At 40.0% G+C, this 14,914-nt stretch overlaps 1 long non-coding RNA gene across 1 annotated transcript; it reads right to left on the bottom strand.

The window, feature by feature from the left end:
- Window positions 1–12,928: 12,928 nt before the first annotated feature.
- On the bottom strand, window positions 12,929–14,664 carry LOC135503697 (uncharacterized). Its single transcript, XR_010449987.1, has 4 exons — window positions 14,550–14,664; window positions 14,163–14,285; window positions 13,911–13,973; window positions 12,929–13,527 (listed from the first exon to the last, which is right to left on the bottom strand). It is a non-coding gene; the product is annotated as an uncharacterized LOC135503697 (long non-coding RNA).
- Window positions 14,665–14,914: the final 250 nt, after the last annotated feature.

Here is a 14,914-nt window from a genome sequence, read left to right as displayed (position 1 = left end):
AGGTAGTCACCTGGAATGCATTTCAATTAACAGGTGTACCTTGGTAAAAGTTCATTTGTGGAATGTCTTTCCTTCTTAATGCGTTTGAGCCAATCAGATAGCCTTATTTGGTAAAAGACCAAGTCCAAATTATGGCAAGAACAGAGGAAATAAGCAAAGAGAAACGACAGTCCATCATTACTTTAAGACATGAAGTTTATCTTCATGAGACATATTATCCCACGGCCATGAGTTTATCTGTTTCCTAATCTTGATTACTGATCACAAAATCGCAAATTACTCCTTCAATGTCGTTTTTCAAATCACAAGTGTGTGTGTGTGTGTGTGTGTGTGTGTGTGTGTTGCTCTTGGCTGCTGTAATATTTATGTAGCTGACAACTATGAAACAGATAACAGATGGCTGCAGCAGAGCACATGGAGCCAAGCTGACTTCACACTCAGCTGTGTCTGACAGTCACATTTACATGAGCACATAGTGCAGCACAGTCTATACTCTCCAACTATATGTTACAATCAACCTACCAATGAAACACTCCTGGGCCACAACGGCTCGGGGCAAGAACAAAGAGACTGTATCCAATGTCTTTTTGAGTGGATAATGGATCGATGAGATTAACTATCTTTTCATACATTTCAATGAGCTTGTGGCATCATCCCATAATTTTAATAATGTCTTTGTCAATTCCTCATTAACACTCATGTACTCTTAATTGCACCTCAGATTGCAGCCCAAATGAATGCTTCACAGAGTTCAAGTAACAGACACATCTCAACATCAACTGTTTAGAGGAGAATGCGTGAATCAGGCCTTCATGGTTGAATTGCTGCAAAGAAACCACTACTAAAGGCCCCGATAAGAAGAAGAGACTTGCTTAGGCCAAGAAACACGAGCAATGGACATTAGACCGGTGGAAATCTGTCCTTTGGTCTGATGAGTCCAAATTTGAGATTTTTGGTTTGAACCGCCGTGTCTTTGTTAGACGCAGAGTAGGTGAACAGATGATCTTCGCATTTGTGATTTCCACTGTGAAGCATGGAGGAGGAGGTGTGATGGTGTGGGGGGGCTTTGCTTGTGACACTGTTATTTATTTAGAATTCAAGGCACACTTGAATTCACCAGCATGGCTACCACACCATTCTGCAGTGATACGCCACCCCACCTGGTTTCGCTTTGTGGGACTATCATTTGCTTTTCAACAGGACAATGACCCTAAACACAATATAGTCAAAGCTATACTATACATTGATGATGTGTAGGCTAATATACAGTGAGATGTGCTGGGTATATAGTAAGGATATATCATATTAGCCATCAATGGATGGGATTGGGATCATGCTATGCTGTATAATATTGGTCCCGTGGGCTTGGCATATAGTACACTGTAGCAGACATTACAACCCACCGTTGTACTTAATCTAAGAAATATTGGATTGATAGAACATCCTCATGACTGATGTGCTTATTAGTATTTATGTATTTTTATGGAACACGTCAATAGGTGGTAGCCTTTCCAGCTTAGTAAGCGTCATTATAATGATTCATCCAAAGATAATTGAGGAACATCATTCCCTGTCTATTTAAGCCTGAAAATAATTGAGGTGGAATGTTGCCAGTTCCAATTTGAAGAAAAGAGACATATTATGCCACGGCCATGAGTTTATCTGTTTCCTAATCTTGATCACTGATCACGAAATCACCAAGAACTCCTTCAATGTCGTTTTTCTAAATCACAAGTGTGTGTGTGTGTGTGTGTGTGCGTTGCTCTTGGTTGCTCTTAATTTTATTTTTAGGATCATGTGGAAACTGATCAATAGATTTCTGCATGGCTACCGCAGCATTCTGCAGCGATACGCCATCCCACCTGGTTTGCTCTTAGTGGGACTGTCATTTGCTTTTCAACAGGACATTGACCCAAAACACACCTCCAGGCTGTGTAAGGGCTATTTGACCAAGGAGGAGAGTGATGGAGTGCTGCATCAGATGACCTGGCCTCCACCATTACCCGTCCTCAACCCAATTTAGATGGTTTTTGGATGAGTTGGACCGCAGAGTGAAGGCAAGCACCCAACAAGTGCTCAGCATATGTGGAAACTCATTCAAGGCTGTTGGAAAAGTATTCCTCATTAAGTTGGTTGAGAGAATGCCAAGAGTGTGTAAATCTGTCTTCAAGGCAAAGGGTGGCTACTTTGAAGAAGATAAAATATATGTTGATTTGTTTAACACATTTTTTGTTACCTCATTATTCCATATGTGTTATTTCATAGTTTTGATGTCATCTTTAACAATGTAGAAAATATAAAAAATAAAGAAAAACCCTTGAATGAGTAGTTGTGTCCAAACTTTTGACTGGTACTGTATACAAACTCAGCAAAAAAAAGAAACATCCCTTTTTCAGGACCACGTGTAACAACACCTGCACAGGATCGGTACATATGGAAATCACACCGGCGGGACAGGTACAGGATGGCAACAACAACTGGCCGAGTTACACCAGGAATGCACCATCCCTCCATCAGTGCTCAGACTGTCCGCAATAGGCTGAGAGGCTAGACTGAGGGCTTGTAGGGCTGTTGTAAGGCAGGTCCTCACCCCCACATCACCGGCAACAACGTCGCCTATGTGCACAAACCCACCGTCACTGGACCAGACAGGACTATTAAAAAGTGCTCTTCACTGACGAGTCGCGGTTTTGTCTAACCAGGGGTGGTTGGACTCTCTTTTATCGTCCAAGGAATGAGCGTTGACCGAGGCCTGTACTCAGGAGCATACACTGAGCTTGTTGTCATTGCAGGCAATCTCAACGCTGTGCGTTACAGGGAAGACATCCTCCTCCCTCATGTGGTACCCTTCCTGCAGCCTCATCCTGACATTACCCTCCAGCATGATAATGCCACCAGCCATACTGCACATTCTGTGCGTGATCTCCTGCAAGACAGGAATGTCAGTGTTCTGCCCTGGCCAGCGAAGAGCCCAGATCTCAATCCCATTGAGCACGTCTGGGACCTGTTGGATCGGAGGGTGAGGGCTAGGGCCATTCTCCCCAGAAATGTCTGGGAATTTGCAGGTGCCTTGGTGGAAGAGTGGGGTAACATCTCAAGGCAAGGACTGGCAAATCTGGTTAAGTCCATGAGGAGGAGATGCACTGCAGTAGTTAATGCAGCTGCTGGCCACACCAGATACTGACTGTTACTTTTGATTTTGACCCCCCCTTTGTTCAGGGACACATTATTCCATTTCTGTTAGTCACATGTCTGTGGAACTTGTTCAGTTTATGTCTCAGTTGTTGAATCTTGTTATGTTAATACAAATATTTACATGTTATGTTTGCTGAAAATAAATGCAGTTGACAGTGAGAGGACATTTCTTTTTTTGCTGAGCTTATATACAGTGCCTTGCGAAAGTATTCGGCCCCCTTGAACTTTGCGACCTTTTGCCACATTTCAGGCTTCAAACATAAAGATATAAAACTGTATTTGTTTGTGAAGAATCAACAACAAGTGGGACACAATCATGAAGTGGAACGACATTTATTGGATATTTCCAACTTTTTTAACAAATCAAAAACTGAAAAATTGGGCGTGCAAAATTATTCAGCCCCTTTACTTTCAGTGCAGCAAACTCTCTCCAGAAGTTCAGTGAGGATCTCTGAATGATCCAATGTTGACCTGAATGACTAATGATGATAAATACAATCCACCTGTGTGTAATCAAGTCTCCGTATAAATGCACCTGCACTGTGATAGTCTCAGAGGTCCGTTATAAGCGCAGAGAGCATCATGAAGAACAAGGAACACACCAGGCAGGTCCGAGATACTGTTGTGAAGAAGTTTAAAGCTGGATTTGGATACAAAAAGATTTCCCAAGCTTTAAACATCCCAATGAGCACTGTGCAAGCGATAATATTGAAATGGAAGGAGTATCAGACCACTGCAAATCTACCAAGACCTGGCCGTCCCTCTAAACTTTCAGCTCATACAAGGAGAAGACTGATCAGAGATGCAGCCAAGAGGCCCATGATCACTCTGGATGAACTGCAGAGCTACAGCTGAGGTGGGAGACTCTGTCCATAGGACAACAATCAGTCGTATATTGCAAAAATCTGGCCTTTATGGAAGAGTGGCAAGAAGAAAGCCATTTCTTAAAGATATCCATAAAAAGTGTCGTTTAAAGTTTGCCACAAGCCACCTGGGAGACACACCAAACGTGGAAGAAGGTGCTCTGGTCAGATGAAACCAAAATTGAACTTTTTGGCAACAATGCAAAACGTTATGTTTGGCGTAAAAGCAACACAGCTCATCACGCTGAACACACCATCCCCACTGTCAAACATGGTGGTGGCACCATCATGGTTTGGGCCTGCTTTTCGTCAGCAGGGACAGGGAAGATGGATAAAATTGATGGGAAGATGGATGGAGCCAAATACAGGACCATTCTGGAAGAAAACCTGATGGAGTCTGCAAAAGACCTGAGACTGGGACGGAGATTTGTCTTCCAACAAGACAATGATCCAAAACATAAAGCAAAATCTACAATGGAATGGTTCAAAAATAAACATATCCAGGTGTTAGAATGGCCAAGTCAAAGTCCAGACCTGAATCCAATCGAGAATCTGTGGAAAGAACTGAAAACTGCTGTTCACAAATGCTCTCCATCCAACCTCTGAGCTCGAGCTGTTTTGCAAGGAGGAATGGGAATAAATTTCAGTCTCTCGATGTGCAAAACTGATAGAGACATACCCCAAGCGACTTACAGCTGTAATCGCAGCAAAAGGTGGCGCTACAAAGTATTAACTTAAGGGGGCTGAATAATTTTGCACGCCCAATTTTTCAGTTTTTGATTTGTTAAAAAAGTTGGAAATATCCAATAAATGTCGTTCCACTTCATGATTGTGTCCCACTTGTTGTTGATTCTTCACAAAAAAATACAGTTTTATATCTTTATGTTTGAAGCCTGAAATGTGGCAAAAGGTCGCAAAGTTCAAGGGGGCCGAATACTTTTGCAAGGCACTGTATATACACACTGAACAAAAATATGAACACAACATGTAAAGTGTTGGTCCCATGTTTCACGAGCTGAAATAAAATATCCCAGGAATGTTCCATATGAACAAAAACATTATTTCTCTCAAATGTTGTGCACACATTTGTTTTCATCCCTGTTATTAATAATTTTTCTTTTGCCAAGATACTCCATCCACCTGACAGGTGTGGCATATCAAGAAGCTGATTAAACAGCATGATCAGTACACAGGTGAACCTCGTGCTGGGGACAATAAAAGGCCAGACTAAAATGTGCAGTTTTGTCACACAACACAATGCCACAGATGTCTCAAGTTTTGAGTTAGTGTGCAAGTGGCATGCTGACTGCAGGCATGTCCATCCGAGCTGTTGCCAGGTAATTAAATGTTCATTTCTCTACCATAAGCCACCTCCAACATCATTTTAGAGAATTTGACAGCACATCCAACCGGCCTCACAACCGCAGACCATGTGTAATCACGCCAGCCCAGGACATCCACATCCGGCTTCTTCACCTGCGAGATCGTTTGAGACCAGCCAACCGGACAGCTGATGAAACTGCGTTTGCACAACCGAAGAATATCTGCACAAACTGTCAGAAACCATCTCAGGAAAGCTCATCTGTGTGCTCATCATCGTCACCAGGGTTTTCACCTGACTGCAGTTTGGTGTTGTAAGTGACTCAGTGGGCAAATGCTCTCCTTCGATGGCACCTGGAACCCTGGAGAAGTGTGCTCTTCATGTATAAATGACATTTTTAACTTTACCTGGCAGATGGCAGACAGTGTGTATGGTGGTGTGTAGGGTGAGCAGTTTTCTGATGTGAACGTTGGGGACAGAATACCCCATTGTGGCAGTGGGTTTATGTTATGGGCAGGTATAAGCTACGGACAACGAACACAATTGCAATTTCACAGAGATACCGTGACTTGTTGTTGATTCTTCACAAAAAAAATACAGTTTTATATCTTTATGTTTGAAGCCTGAAATGTGGCAAAAGGTCGCAAAGTTCAAGGGGGCCGAATACTTTCGCAAGACACTGTGTATATATATATATATATATATATATACACACACAGCTGGAAGTTTACATACACCTTAGGCAAATTACATTTAAACTCAGTTTTTCACAATCACTGAAATGTAATACTAGTAACAATTCCCTGTCTTAAGTCAGTTAGGATCACCACTTTATATTAAGAATAGGAAATGTCAGAATAATAGTAGAAAGAACTATTTATTTCAGCTTTTATTTATTTCATCACATTCCTAGTGGGTCAGAAGTTTACATACATTCAATTAGTACTTGGTAGCATTGCCTTTAAATGGTTTAACTTGGGTCAAACTTTTCAGGTAGCCTTCCACAAGCTTCCCACAATAAGTTTGGGGAATTTTGGCCCATTCTTCCTGACAGAGCTGGTGTAACAGAGTCAGGTTTGTAGGCCTCCTTGCTCGCACACACTTTTTCAGATCTGCCCACAAATTTTCTATAGGATTGAGGTCAGGGCTTTGTGATGGCCACTCCAATATACCTTGACCTTGTTGTCCTTAAGCCATTTTGCCACAACTTTGAACGTAATTTGTCCATTTGGAAAACCCATTTGCGACCAAGCTTTATCTTCCTATCTTGAGATGTTGCTTCAATATACCCACATAATTATCTTTGTCCCCATGTGCAGTTGCAAACCGTACTCTGGCTTTTTTATGGCGGTTTTGGATTAGTGGCTTCTTCCTTGCTGAGCAGGTTCTGTCGATATAGGACTCGTTTTACTGTGGATATAGATACTTTTGTACCTGTTTCCTCCAGCATCTTCACTGATACAGTGCATTATAAGTTTAATAATCTTTCTGTAAACAATTGTTGGAAAAATGACTTGTGTCATGCAAGTAGATGTCCTAACCGACTTGCCAAAACTATAGTTTGTTAACAAGAAATTTGTGGAGTGTTTGAAAAACAAATTTTAATGACTCCAACCTAGTGTATGTCAACTTCCGACTTCAACTGTATATAAATGATGCTCTCTTTGTCAGTGTTCCAAATGGGACATTATTTGTCTTTTTATCTAAGCACAGTAATTGACTTGGTCAGGAGCTCACCGGAACTAAATACTGGCAGCTCAAATTTTCTTCTGCTTTAGTTCCTGCATCTCATTTTACATTTACATTTAGTGTACGCTCTTATCCATAGAGACTTACAGGAGGAACACTCTTAACCCCTAGGCTTCCTGCCACCTCCTACAGAATATTAGCGCAAAACTATTGAAGAGATCCTGCATCTAATTATAAACGGTACCTGCACCCAAAATGAGTACCAGCACCTATTTCATTCCATGTCAACCACTGGCCATCAGATAGAATTCATAGTAAAGAGTATGGAGGAGGTTGGAAAAACAACAGGGATATATATTGACATATTAATAATAAATAGTAATAATAATACATTTTACTTTACAGATGCCTTTCAGGACACTCAACGTCTTTCATAAAATCTAGTGCTGTACGTAAAATCCATTTAATGTAGGCATGTGTAATGAATATGAATTATCCTTGATTATTTACAGGGAACAAAAACTATAAAAATATATTGTAAAAAAACAAAAAAAACAATCAGCTAATCAATTTCAAAATAATGTGTACTGATACCATGTGCAGTAAACAGCAGCTATCGCTGTGTAGGCTAGGCTGCACTGAGTAGGCTAGTCACTGTTGCGCTAGCTAGCTAATACTCACTAGCCAACTTGGCAAAAACAAGTAAAACAAAGCTCACTGTAACATTTTTCCAAGACACTGTGTATTGAAAAGGATGTTGGACAATATTCCAAGTTATTTGATATCAGTGATTTCACCATGAAGGGCCTCCAGTCCCCCTATGTATCAATCACTGATTATATTGACCTAATCGAGGACCTTAAAGGCAGTTTCAGTACTGTTATGGGATTTTATGAATAAAGACTAGAGAAACCCTTGGGCTTGCAGTAGATTGTGTAAAATGTGGTAGCATATGATAAGCAATATGTATGTGTTGGAATTGAAAAGCAGCTTTGTCATTGTCTGAGAAGGGGGACATTTATGATGAAATGAGAGGTATATAAACCAATGTACATGAGATGATGGCTAGAGCTCTCGAGAATAAACGTCACTGACTATTCTTTCACTGGTCTCCGTCTGTTTCATTTCTCCCAGACCCTTACAAACTCTGGGTACAGACTGAGTATTTTCATTGAAGTTCAGTTCATGAACCCTGAGAACTTAATTCTCCTAACAAGTACATTAAGAGACAATGGTCAGCACCACAACAATGTTTTTATTCAGCACTTTCAGAAATCATGAAACATGCTTCTCCACTTGAACGTGAACGCAGAGTCATGATTATCAGTCCACTGAGGAGTGGCTTCCATCTGGCCACTCTAACATAAAGGCCTGATCGGTGGAGTGCTGCAGAGATGGTTGTCCTTCTGGAAGGTTCTCCCATCTCCACAGAGGTACTCTGGAGCTCTGTCAGAGTGACCATAGGGTTCTTGGTCCCCTCCCTGACCAAGGCCCTTCTCCCCCAATTGCTCAGTTTGGCCGGGCGGCCAGCTCTAGGAAGAGTCTTGGTGTTTCCAAACTTTTTCAATTTAAGAATGATGGAGGCCACTGTGTTCTTGGGGACCTTCAATGCAGCAGAAATGTTTTGGTACCCTTCCCCAGATCTGTGCCTCGACACAATCCTGTCTCGCAGCTCTACGGACAATTCCTTTGACCTCATGGCTTGGTTTTTGCTCTGACATGCACTGTGGGATCTTATATAGAAAGGTGTATACCTTTCCAAATCATGTCCAATCAATTGAATTTACCACAGGTGGACTCCAGTCAGGTTGTAGAAACATCTCAAGGATGATCAATGGAAACAGGATGCACCTGAGCTTAATTTTGAGTCTCATAGCAAATGGTCTGAATACTCATGTAAATAAGGTATTTGTTTGACATTTTTTATAAGATGTTTAAAAAACTGTTTTTGCCATTATGGGATATTGTGTGCAGATTGATGAGGGGGAAAAAATATTTAATCCATTTTAGAATAAGGCTGTAACGGAACAAAAATGTGGAAAAAGTTTCCTGAATGCACTGTATTGGCCTATGTTTTATTATGTGTAGGTCTATGCGGGTCACATGTTAAATGCAACAGTCATGGATTTATACCATGCATACAGATTCTATAGTGCCAGTTATGTTTATCTGTCCACGGGAGATTACTGAGATTGCTGTTTCCATTTATATGATTTAGGTAGTCTCAATAATCCATCTTCACTATCCAATCAGTTTTTGTCAATGCAGGTTGCGGGTTATTAAAAGTTCAAATTGTTGGATAACCTCACCCTGGCTATATTCCAATAGGATCATGTCACTTTGCAAGCGTAATGGGATTTGCTTGCTTGATGTGGCTTGTAAACCAGGGGTTTCAGACCACTGTGTTAGGGTGTAACTAGCCCTCAAAGAAATTAGGCCTCGTTTTTTAAAAGTGTTATTAAGCTCATACATCACACACTAGGTTTCCTAATGAGTTAGGGACAACAACATTAATAAGGAAATAAACTGTAATAGACAGAAATAAAGCAGCTGCCTGGACTGAAGCAATGATCCGGAATTGTCTTAGTGGGAATTGATGCTCAATGTGAACACGTTACAGTCCCGTCCATATTTCACTTTCACCTGCATCTTAAGAAACTGTTTACTCTCTCGACATGCTTTCTCTATCCCTGCGAAGAAATTGTGTGAGTGAGTGTTTACTCACCTGCTATTACAATCGGGTGAAGCGTTTTTTAACCAACTAACAATGCAGTTTATAGAGACGAATATAAGGCTAAAACATCACTGTTATGATCATCGAATTGCACTCTAATCGTATTGTCGCTGTCTTTCACTGTTTTGAATAGGCATATTGCAACTATAAGTTTGTCATTTCATTTATTTGGGAGATGCATGGTTATGGCCTTTCTTGATTTGTTACCTTGAATAACCCTGAGTGATTCGTCTGAGGTTTGGCTGTTCGACTTCTACTTGTTGTATAGAAATCCTCTTTATTGTGAAAATCACCCTTATTACACTCAGACTACTGAGACCTAGCTAATTAGACAGGCTTATTCTATCAGTTTTAATCAACTCTTATTTGGCTAAATACTCCTACTATCAGGCCAAAGCAACAGATGTTACATATTAGCATGCAGCAGTGGTTTTGGCCTTCAGTAAACAAACAAACCTTGATAACTTTGTATCTCTCTCCCCTGCACAGTAATATATTTTGTTATTCCAATGATCTCTTTTTTATTTACCAGTAAAAAAAAATGTTTTTAAAACAGGCTAAATACAGTAAGATAACCTCCACTCCCCAGCCTCTCGAGGCCCTGGGTCTGTGGGGTGAGAGGGGAAGACTCTGCTGCAGGTGTCCAAGCGTGCTTCAAGCCGGTGTGAAGCTATGGACAGGCCAGGACAGCCTAGTCAGAGATGACCCAGAGATGTGGACCCTACTGTAGTAAGAGAAGGACCCGGCAGTGCAGAGGACTGGAGCTCATTGCCGCTGAGGTGAGAATAAGAAAACATCCAGAGATAGATCTGTCCAGAGACAGATGCAGAGAAATCATGGACATGGGTAAAGATTTCTACTTGGAAATAACCTGTTTTTGAATGGAAAAAACAATGACCTGTTTTTGCATATGACCCGATCTAGGTTATGTTAAACTTGTAACCCAGGATTGTAAACTTGACAAAAAGATTTAAATCCATGATACACTTTCTCTTTCCATCCTGCCCATGTCCAGTTAAGTGGTGGAGAGTTAATTTTAAAATGTATTAAATACATCTACACACAATAACCAATAATGCTTGGAAATGTATAGAGCAATGTGTCAACCTCCACAAACAGGCAAAATAGACACACACACACACACACACACACAGAGAATGACCCAATGTAGGTTATGTTCAACTTGACAAAAATAAGACTAAATTAAACAGATCAGATTAGTTACACTGCAAAAATTCAAATCTAAGTAAGATTAAATATCTTAAATCAAGGCAATGCATGCTTGTTTTTTGTCTGACAAGATATTTCTTCTTATAAGCCCGTTTTTATGTTGTAGCATTTCACTTGTTTCAAGCTTTTTTGTCCTTAATTATCTTAATAGGATAATATAACTTGTTACTGAGATTGTATTACTGGTTCTGAGTAACTTTATGCTCGATACTAGAATTTCCAGAATTATAAAGCTGTTTAATCAACACTGACACGTACAAAACTGTCAGAATTTCTTATTTCAAGCATCTTATCCTTTTCATCACCACATATTAAGATCAGATAATGACCAAATTGAATTCATTGTTTTATTGTCAATCTTATACACAGCACAGCAATTTTGTAGACAAAATACAGTATAGAACAAAGACAATACACTTTTCATATCTGAGGAACACACTATGAGTCATTTGAACTGTTGTACAATTCTATTACATCCCCAAGATGGTATTTGACTTGTACATAAGTTTGACTCTTGTTGCTAATTGTGTAATAAGAGGTCAAATCAACCAGCTTTTCAGCATCCACTAACTCAGTGGCCTGTGCAAGGTTTGGGACCTCAACTTGATAAGCCATGAAGTTTCTATCAAAGGTTATAGTTTGAAATGGTTGATATTCCAAACAATAAAGCCTAGAATCAACAAGAAATGTGTTTTTGACCAGTCCAAATTCTGGCATATTACCATTCAGTACTTTGGCAAAATTCATGGACTTCTGAGTTATGTATTTATTAGAATTTATTACAAGCCATTTGACTGATACAGCATGGTTTACTTCATTGAAATCCAGGAAGTCCCTCAATTTTCCACATAAATATTGTAGATCTTTAACCTCTGATAGAGGTCCCATCTCCCTTTCATTTGAAAAAAAAAATTGGGTGCATTGAACGGTCAACATTTTGGCAGCTTTCATATATGAGGTTCTGATTGATCAAAGACGTGCAAATATTTTTTAAATTGAGCTATATGTCTAACCATTGGCCCCAATGACTTTATCTGCGATGGCAAATGTATCATATAATGCTGTTTAGGTGTAACATTGCGGTCTGGAAAAAGCTCCTTCCAATGCTTCAAATGATTTTCAATGAGTAACTTCAACCTAGACAGTCCCAATGGTAAGAACAGGTGCAAATACTATCTGTGCCATCTCTATTAGCTCAATTATCAGTCGTATTTATGCATTGACTTCCAAACTCTCCAAAACAAATGGCAATATCCTTTGCAGGACAAGCATTTGCCAAGATGACTTTAGATTACCATCACTTGATTTGAATGTACTAACAGAAATTGGGGATGGCCGATCTCAAACATCGAGAGGGGAATAAGAGAAACCAAGAACAGCAGAATTCACTGAGTCCAGATCAATCTGTCCTGACACAAAAAGATGATTCGAAACACATTTGATTCCCAATGGGGCTACGCCCTCCAGAATAACATGCATAACATCTTGCAGGGTTTGTTGTATGATATCAAAGGCTCATTCAACTAACTTACTCTTTCTATTGATCCCATATGTTGTTCTCAGGCTGTTGCGAAGCAAGTCCGTCTGCGCCTTTTCCATTTCATCACAGCGTCTGACATGCTTCTCCAATGTCCTTTTAGTATATGCATCCTCATTGAAGTGTGACTGCATGTCCTCAAAAGAACACTCAGTGTCTGCACTTACTGTAGGCAAAACCCACACCCTCTTTGAACCCTGCTAGTTCATGTTGTGCCAGGGCGTCTCCACAGAGAGAGACCATGGCACCATATATCGTTTTATCTCCGTTAATAGATAGCATTTTAACCCCGCTGTAAAATGCATCCATGTCGTCCTTGATTCTATTCAATATTACATCTACACCAGATTGACGGTCTGCTGATCCAGCCATGGCAAGTAGCCTGATAGCAGCCAGTTTAGACCTGTATTTTGGATTTATATTTCCTAGGGTGTATTACACCATTTGCATTTTTTGATGCAAAGGATCCTAGTGGATTACAGATTTCTATTTCATCCGTGTACAGAACAATCTGCAATGCCTTTGGTTTCTCTTGAAAATAAGGGATGTGATTTTAGATGAGCACCATCAACAATGTCATGAAAAAATCTTTCCCTGCACATCTGGGGTCCCTTTTCAACCACAGACAAAATCCTTGGGTGTGATAAGAACTGTTCTAGACTTTTGACTAATGGTACATAATAAAATAATTTGTCTTTGATGAAAATGTCTTTTGATCCTGCATATGGTTCGAGCAAATTGGAATTTCCTCTGCATCCAAACAGCTTCTTAATAACACTGTCCTGTCTAAGTAAAAAGGGTCAATGAAATTGTCAAATATATGCATTGCATCTTTTTCAAGTTCACCTGATGTGCTTCCTGAATGCTTCTTTACCACTGCCTCCATCTGCTTCCTGAGGTTGTCCAATAGTGATGATTGATACTGCTGTACCCCAGCAACAATGTCATAGATGCCTTTCTGAAAATGAGAGGGAGAGAGAGAGAGAAAGAGAGAGAGAGAGAAAGAAAGAGAGAGAAAAAGAAAGAGAGAAAGAAAGAGAAAGAAAGAAAGAAAGAAAGAAAGAGAGAGAGAAAGAAAGAAATAAAGAGAGAAAGAAATAATGAGAGAAAGAAAGAAAAAGGTGGGGATGTCATCAATCATGGAGGTTGGAACACACCATCATGTATACCTATGATATTCAAATTTGCTTATCACATATTCATTAACATAAGGACATAAGGGATCAACAATGTGGACAACCTAGCACTGAGAATTAACTCAACCGTCACTGAACCACTACAAAATGCTCTGCATAATGTAACCAACCAAATGCTGTGCTCTGTTCAGAAAAAGCATCTTACCTGTGAGAGACTATGCTCGGCTCTGGCATTTATCACAAAAGCAGTGGCATGCGTTGTCAGATCCTAAACAAATGTTGACATTGAATGTAATATCCTGACATGTGCAGGCTGGACATTACTAGTTCATGACAAGTATAATGTTTGTGACAGGAGAAGTGGTTGCGAAGACTGACTATGAATGCTAGTAGTAAATCTAAGTACTTAAAAAAATATGGTCAATTTCAGTAGATTGCCACCAACCGAGTAACTTACTTGTTGCACTGTGACAGCTCTATGTTGGTCAACGCCCCTTTGCCCTTCATCTGAGTCAGGTGTACGTAGTTGCTGATCAGTGATGCTGGAGTTAGCTAGAAGCTGAACGGGTTAAATGTTGTCCTGTGTACCACACATCAAAGAAACAGATTATTATTTGAAATTGTATTTAGTTTCACCAATAGAGCTATTTAAGTGTTTTGTTCCTATTTATCATTGATTATTTTCACATTAACCCAGCTTTAGCCATAAGAGTCATTATAGCTACAATTATCGAATAGCCTATGGACAGCATAGCATGACTTTGGTCCCTGTATCGTCCGCTCTTTAAATTATTATTTTTTTAAATCCAGAGAACCTAAACAGAAATGCTAGCTAGCTACTTACTTGTTCCAGTGGTACTTGGCTTTCCTCCGATGGCTGTTCATTTGATCAGGCGCAATCAAGTAGGTGTTGAAGGTGGTTTCTCGGCACATGATGATAGAAGGAATTGTACACTCTATATTCCTCAGTGCATCCGTCAATACCACAGAGCAAACGGAAATCAGGGCTGCGACTGCAATATATTGATATGGCTCAATAACAGTTTCAATGAAAAAGTAATAACGCAGCAGATGACGCACCGCGAAAGCATCTTGAACGTTACTAAAAGCAAACGCAAGTAAAATGTTACCACTGCTTCCGATGAAAAGGGCGGAAAGAACTGAAAATGAAGTTCACAAGTATTTATTATATGACCAAGTAATTTGATT

The sequence above is a fragment of the Oncorhynchus masou genome, chromosome 18, assembly GCF_036934945.1.
Source record: "Oncorhynchus masou masou isolate Uvic2021 chromosome 18, UVic_Omas_1.1, whole genome shotgun sequence".
Classification (NCBI taxonomy): domain Eukaryota; kingdom Metazoa; phylum Chordata; class Actinopteri; order Salmoniformes; family Salmonidae; genus Oncorhynchus; species Oncorhynchus masou.
This window is presented reverse-complemented; position numbering and strand designations above follow the sequence as displayed.